Source organism: Pteropus vampyrus, unplaced genomic scaffold (genome assembly GCF_000151845.1).
Source record: "Pteropus vampyrus isolate Shadow unplaced genomic scaffold, Pvam_2.0 Scaffold38, whole genome shotgun sequence".
Taxonomy (NCBI): Eukaryota; Metazoa; Chordata; class Mammalia; order Chiroptera; family Pteropodidae; genus Pteropus; species Pteropus vampyrus.
The window spans coordinates 2,963,415-2,971,813 of NW_011888819.1; positions in this window are offsets into that span (position 1 = coordinate 2,963,415).

The following is an 8,399-nucleotide window of genomic DNA, read 5'->3' on the forward strand; positions in this document are numbered from 1 at the left end:
GTTTGAGTTCCCTAAAGCTCATGAGAGTTTATTTTTATTATAAAATATTTTTAATATAAAATAATTATGTAATTGAACTTGCTATATCACATTCATTTCAGTGGGCCAGAAGAATGGATGTCTCACTGTTTTAAGTAGTTTCTTAAGAAATTATTTGGTAAAACAATTTTTTTACAAAACTGATAATTACTCTTCGGTTTTTCATAGATTGACTTTACTTTAAAAGTGGTTTTTTTTTCTTAATAAATTACCAGTTATAGAAATGAGGCCTATATAAGGCTGGTAACCTACATTTGATGGAGGTCAACCAGCTTTCAGGAGCAGGGAATAGAGTCATTCAAGTAAATCATAAAAAAAAAATTTTAAATCACACCAATCATTTGTCTATCCAGAGAAAATTAATAAAGAGGCCAACATTACTTTTTTCAATTTTCAAAGTAATTTCAATCAAGCAATTTAACTATGACAAAGTTTATTTTTGTCTTTTGTAGGTATGTTGATGGTAACATTAAAAAATAATTGAAGAGCAAACATGATTGTTTTCTACTCTGCTTCTCTATACTGTATTCATAGACTTTTTAAATATGATTTATCAATGATTCATTTTCCCCTAAAATAATGAAGTTTTACACTTTTTATTGAAACAATCCTAGAGAGCCTAGAATGAATAAACCACTATTTCATGCTTTTAAGGAGTTTTCTTTAGATTTTTTCTTTTTTTGTACAAATTCCTATAAATTGACTAAGGAATGTATGTCTAAACACTTGAGAAAAACGATTTAGACTGGAAACTGAATTTCAGAGAAATGAAGTGTTTGGTAGATATAAAGAATGATATACAAAGGGAAAATTCTCAGTAATACAATCTAATTTAGTCTAGTTTGACTTTGAATTACTTCTTTCTCTTTTCCATAGTTGCATCTTGAATAAATAGTCTAAAATTCATGATGCTAAGTAGCCTTTCTCAAAAGATGTTTGTCTGAAATGCTCAGGTTAGTAAGAATCTAATCTCACTCACAAAACTAAACACTCCAGATTATTTCATTAAATACAAAGGGAGTCCAGAAGAAAATAACATTTATTTCTTTTAGAACAGTAGGGGTCAAGTAAAGTCCTGCCTTGTTTTTTAGAGATTTAAGGGCACTATTTTAATTTATTCAATAAATTCAACTTAATTTGCCTTCCTGTGGAAACAGTTTTATCCCATTAAACTAAGAATTAAGGGATTAATCACAAGCAAAAAAAGTTGCAGCACTGAAGAAAAGTAATTTATTGTTTTTGCAACTGGTATGTGAATTTGTGTGATAAAATTATTTATTCTTATTTAACAAAAATATGTGCAAATTCTATATTTAAAATGTTTTGCTGTTGTCCTACTTTTTAATTTATGCTTCGTGTTTGTGTATAAAGTACACTTTGTGAGTTTACATAATATGCAGCACTGGTTGCTTTTGTATTTTTTACAGAAAGCTTTCTGTGTGAAATAGGTGTATATGTATATATTCTTCATGTATCTTTATTCTGATACTATAGTTTTCCTTTCTAAGGAAGTTTTAAATTTAATCTTTCGTGACTATTAGTGTCTATTACTTGTAGTTATGTTAACAGGTCTTTTGGGTTCCAATAATACAATTTTTTCCAAGTCACAGATAAGAAAAACACTTATTCAAACAACTAAGGTCCAGGTTTTAAACTTGGATACATAGATAGCCTGGAAACTTCCCACTGAAGCTAAGACATAAATAAGAATCAGGTCCATTCTTTCACTGATAAAGTTGAACAGGAGCTATTAATGAATTATGAAAGTTGTATACACATAACCTCCAAGTGATATCAGTGATAATAAAACCAAATACGTCTTTTGCTGCTTTGGAAACATTCCTTAAAAATTCATATTATTTAGTCTCTAATGACTATAAAATGAGAGTAAACAAATTAGATTTAAATGATTCAAACATTAGTAGTCATACTGTTTTTACAAATAGGGGGTCTTCATTGATAATGTGTGACATTTTTTACTGCTACTAATGAATCTCATGGAGTGATAAACAGACCTTGGGACAAGCAGCAACACTTCCAATCACATCATCTTGCTTCTAACTATGATTTCGCAGTCTGGTCACAGCTATAAGGCAAAGCACCCTTGGACACACAAGTGACCAGATCAATCTCCAGCTCTAATATGTCTCCCATTGATTCCTTCCTTATTAAAAATGTCATTGTCATGGTTTAGGCAAGGGGAGCAGCTAGATTCAAAGAAGCACAGAGTTCACTGTTTGTGAAATAAGATTGAATTTAATAATGACCAAATTGTGCTAATAGTTTATGACTGAGTGTAAAATCTCATTGGCATGATTGATGAATATTACCAATCTATTTATAATTAAACTTGAGGCCATAAAAATACATTATATTTCTTAACATTTCAAAGCTACAAAATAAATGAAAAACCATGAATACAGAAATGGTCATCCAAAGCTATAATAGAACCAAGTTGAGGGTCAAGGTGATCTATCATATAGACACATAGAAAAGGAACTTATGTATTTCCTTTAATAAGTCCACTGATAAAAAAACAACCTTCTTTATAGCTCTCTGCTAGCATAAACTACAGAAATGACTTCTCAAGTTATGTCATTATGAAACACGTCATCTATAATGCATAATTGTGTTCTAGTCAATTAATGTATGGGAATATATTGAAATAAAACCCATGCATTAGTGAAACAAAAAAATGGAAATAGACACGATGTTCAAATCAGAAAAGCATTCAGTCTGACAAATGTCTTTCTGGTGCCATGACACCATAAATCTCAATGCAGATTTTGTGGGAAAAATAAAGGAATATGCTGTTATGTTAAGAGATGTTGGTTTTAAAAAAGAATAAGACTGAAATATACATGTGGTTAACCCAGTTTATTGCACTCCTAATATCACTAGCACTTTAGCTATGTCTGCTGTCTGTGGTAATTACTTGATAGTGCCACCAACTGATCCATAGGTCAAATGAAAAAACAAATAATGGCCCATCATCCTATAAGACACTGCCACATTAGAGTGACCCTAAGTCTAACACTGTAAGGAAAACTGTGATTTGAGATAAAACAGAGCATTATTTTTTTTTTTTTTTCATTTTCCTTTGACTGATCCAATGAACAACTAATTTTTATCAAGGTGCTAACATCTTCAGTGATCAACTGTCAAATGTGGTATTTCTGAATTACTGTTTTATTCTACATGATTTTTTCAGTTTACAAGAAAGAACTCAAATTTTTTGACAAGGCTGGGAACAACTTGATACTCAAAGTTAGGGAAATTGCATCTAATGGTCATTTTAATACAGTGTTTGGTGACATGAGCTATATGTACATCAAAGATGTTTAAGGTGACATTAGAACTTGAAGAGTGTCAGGCTGAAGTAGCAGACTTTTAGATGAGTCATGTTTCATTACTTACTAAGACATCAGCATTCCTTTTAAGCATTCCTTTCAAACAAATTTGTTCAGTTTTTAAAACACAAATTTTTATGGATATTTGGCCTTACTTTGTTTAAGCTTTGCAGTATATTATATCCATAGTAAACACTTGGCTTCTATATCTCATTGCTTTAATAATGCACAATATATTAGAAATACTTCACCCCATAATGAGAGCATATTAAGAATAGAAGATCATACTCTGTGTGACTTTGTGAGGCTAGACTTTTGAGATATATATATATGCAGCACTGGTTGCTATATATATATATATATATAGTCTCCAGATGGTGGTTTTGCATTACATACTCAAGCATGACATAAATATAGAAGTTGACAAATACTTTGTACATTTTAGTATGATCTATTTGTCAGAGGAAATCATGCACGTGCTTTGTAAATAGACTGCAGATAACTGAGCAGATTGCAGAAATATATTCAATTTGATGTAAACAGTGGCACAAGTAGTTGATTTCTCTATTAGAATCTGTGAGTAAATTCAGGAAATAAACTTAAGTAGGTAGAAGTGAAATTTTTAAATCTTGAAAGATGCTTTCAAGGTAGAGTAAAATATTGAAGATTTGCATGTTATATGTAAATAAGCAGTAAAATGTAAGCTGTCTATTACCCTCATTTTTCCAGAAGTGATGATGTTTTTCAGTAAACATAATGTGGCTGAAAAACAAAAAAAAAATCTTCGAAAACTAAGACTGGTATCATTTAAAATATCTCCTCAGCTTTGACAAATTTCACACAAATCAGCTATTGAAAGCATTACTGTGTCTATAGCCTGCATTCCACAACAGCTCTGTTATTCAGGTAAACCACTTGAACTGAGTCGTTTGGGACCTATACTGTAATATTTTTCATCAAGGAACAATATCCTATTTTGTAAAGCATTTCCCTATGTGTGACTTTAAACTGTAAAATTAAACATTGGCTTTGTGGTTCCAGTGGACATAATAAATGTAAATTGTAAACTAGGGTAAAGTATGTACTGCATATAATATGTTTTAGGGTTGAAAACTATTGTCCATTTATTTTAAATATTCTCATTACAGCAGTAAGATTAAGACAGGCTTTAAGGAAACTCTAGGCACAATATAATTTCTATCATCCCTCATCCACTTTGGCACAATTAAAACTTTCTCAATCTTAGAGTACCGTGGAACTTGTGCTTCAAGTCTTCTCACCAGACTATCACTCTGTAAGTCTGTCTAGCATCAAAACTCTGGGATTAAGTTAAACACAGCAAGCAACATAATCTACCTGCTTCATGCATGAAAATTAAAAAAGAATTGACATTCACTAACAAACATTTATTTGCTAACAGATTTATAATATTAAGGTTTCTAAGGACATCGGTTCCTTTTAACCTGAAATCATTACTGTTTAGCATACACTGAGAACACTAAATTTCTCATATCCAATAATACTTCAGAATTGTGTACTTTAAATTTTCTTCTTTGTAAGATGTTTACTTTTTAAAGAAATTATTTAAAACACGTATATTTTTTTAAAACATTGGATGTAAACAGCCATCATAAATGGCCAAGATTTGTTGAACATCTTTTTGGGTCAGGACCTGTGGTAAACACCTCACAAACTTTCTCCCATGACCTTCCAGTATTACAGATAACTATCACATCATGATAACTGTTACCAGTCAGCTAATTGTTGCCAAGTGCCAGGCACTGTTGTAAGCACTTTATTTATTATCAATTATTAACTCCTTTAAGCACTGAAAGTCTTAAATCCCTATGGACCATGAGTCTGAGAGAGGGATTGTACGGTGAATAAAACACTGTGAGTTTGGAGAAATGGGAGGAAGTATTTAGATGCTCTAATGTGTGGGTCCCCTGTGTAAAAGCAAGAGCATTTCTAAAATTCCAATAAAAAATAGCAAGGACACTCTGGAGAATCAGGCAAGCAGCGAGAGTAGAGGCAAGAGCTTAGAGCATACAAAGGACTGTTGTTTAAGGAGAAAGAATTTGATTTAGAAAACTAGTAAATTGCTTGGAAGGGTTAAAAAAAACTATGGTATTTAACCTTACAAACTTTTTCATAGCTAATAATGAGCTGGTTCATACAAGGTCATAGGCATAAAAGTGACGCTGGGGGTAGCTTATAGATTAGGAATAGAATGAACAAAGGAGATGGTTAGAAATGGAACTATAGATATTTGAAAAGTCCAAAAACTGTCTTTAATTCCTAGATTCTATGAGGTGTTTCTTGATATATTATCACTTTATCTATTAAATTAAACTCATGTTTTCCCCCAGAATGAAGGATTATAGGTCTCAATGTAGTTCTTTTCCATGGCTATCTCATAGATAGAGAATCAAATCCCACAACAATTAACCCTCCGGGGCGGTTCACAGAAATGGAAAAAGAAAAGAAGAAATCCCAAGACCCCATTCTACCATGAAGTCATAATATTTGCTTTAATATGGATTTCTCTTTCCACTTCTAGATGCCCACAGCATTTTGTCTTTCTTTTTCAGCTTTCATTGGAGTTTGCCTTGAACTGGAGTTACAGACCTTTTGCTGTTGTTATTTATTATTAAAAACATCTAAATCTTAGAAAGCAGAAAAGTATGTTTCTTAATTGCTTGTGAGTAGACTCGTTTAAGAAACAGTAGTTGAACTAGTTTTAGGTTAAAAGAATTCTTCATGTACAAGTGTTGAGAACCACTCACCTATTCATTCTCTAAATAAGTCATACTTACTAGACATTATAAAGAATGTATTCAGATTGTATCTTTACTCTCCAGCCTCTTTGCTATCTCTTTGCCTGTTTGAAGATGTTTTCTCTTGTTTTTTAATTGTATAGTTTTATGCAGCTTCAAAAATGGAAGGTCAGACTTTAGAGCTGGATAGGATCAGGCAGAAGATGCAAAAGACAGTAAGAACTAATATGGATGAAACCCTGATGAGGTGCCTGGAGCTGTGACCCACTGTGGGCAGGTCAGACAGAATATTAGTGTACAGGAACAAGCAATAGATGTCTCTTCCTTCAAGATTATGCTAAAAACAACCACTTCTTCGCTCCTCCATTGCTACCCACCAATCATTCCATCTTGGACAATAACAAATGCCTTCTAATAGGGCCTCCTGTTTCCTTCAGCAGCCAAACTGGTCAGGGAAAATTCAGATCATTTAACTCCTTTGTGAAAATTTCTCCAACCCTATCTTAGTCAAAATTAAAACAAACAAACAAACAAAAAACAGTGCCATTTCCATGGCCTTCACAGCCCCGTGGGATCAGATCCCACCCCTCTCTGACTTCCTCTCTTATTTCCCTCCCTCTGGTCTGTTGCTCCAGCTACTTTACCTCCCTGTTCTTCACTGTAGTAAGCACGAAACCTGACCAGAACGTTTTGCTTAAAACATGCTCCCCCAGATAGACATTTGCTTCTTCTCTCCCTCCAAGTCCCTGCTTAAATGTTATCTCTCAGAGAGGCACCCCGATTACCCTAGATCAGACTGAACCATTCCTCTTTCATTGTTCCTCATGGCACTTACCAACACTTGAGATTTCATGATATACTCATTTGTATATGTCTGATATCATATATATAAATATATGATACAAATGTACATACTCTGAGGGCACAATCTGTTTTTTTGTTTGTTTGTTGTTTGCTTGTTTATTTGTTTTTCACTGCCATATTACCACCTTCTTTGAAAGTGCCTTGAATACAATAAGTACTTGATAGAACTTGTTAAACGAAAGAATGAAGGAATGAATGAATGGATGGATGAATAAATGAATGGATGGAAATCTAGGCAGATAATCATCATTAAGAGAGTTCAGAAAATGGTCAACGATGTCTTTGCAAGTGGAGAAATGTGATAAAGAATATATTTTAAACATGTAACTCTGACATTTTAGACAAAAAGCAAGCCAGTATCAGGCCAGGAAAGTAGGGAAACCAAGATAGATGAGTGGTAGCAAGAACTTGGTTCCTTGATTTTAAGACAGATCTTCAGTTCCTGGGATGACATGTTGTAGCAAGTAGAATTCTAAAGGGGTCTCTGCATAATTCTTATTCCTTCACTAGTCACTCAAACAATAATCTAGGTAATGCCAGGAAAGTCTTTTACAGATAGAATTAATGTTACTAACCAACAAACCTTAAAATAGGAATATTATCCTGAATTAACTGGTGAGGGGTCGGGGAGGCAATATAATCACATAAACTTTTAAAAGAGAAAAGAAAGACAGAAGGGGAAGTCAGAGAAATTCCAAGCATGAGACGGATTCCATACTCCATTGCCGGCTTTGAAGATGCAGTGGGGCCACAAGCCAAGAAATGCAGGTAGCATATAGAAACTGAGAACAATCCCCAGCCAACAGCTAGCAAGGAAACTGGGACCTTAGTTCTACAATTGCAAAGAACTGGATTCTAGTAACGACATGAAGGCACCAGGAATCGGAGTCATCCTTGGAGCCTCCAGAAAATGACGCAGCCCTACTGACACCTTGATTCCAATCTGGTGATAGAGCCAAGCCACGCCGAGCCTAGACACATATAGAACTGTGAAATAATGATTTGCTGTTGTTTTAAGCTGCTAAATGTGTGGCAGTTTCTTATGGTACTTACAAAAAATGAAAACACAGGTGAAAATAAAAAAGGATTTCAGTCTACAGTAGAGTATTAGAAAGACTGTCAAGTTAGATCCTTAAGCAGAATGAACAAGGTTAAGACTCAGTTACTGGGGCTATGAAACAAGTGAGAATATAAGAAAAACACTAAAGCTGGCACAAAGGCTTGGAATTAGATCCTCCTCTAAGCTAACTTTGATAGAGGCATAATAGTTAACAGTCAAGTGGAAATCATTACCCTTGATATTCATTCGGGTATAAAACGAGCAAATAACAAACAATAAGTCACACAGTCCTCATGAACTTGGTTCATC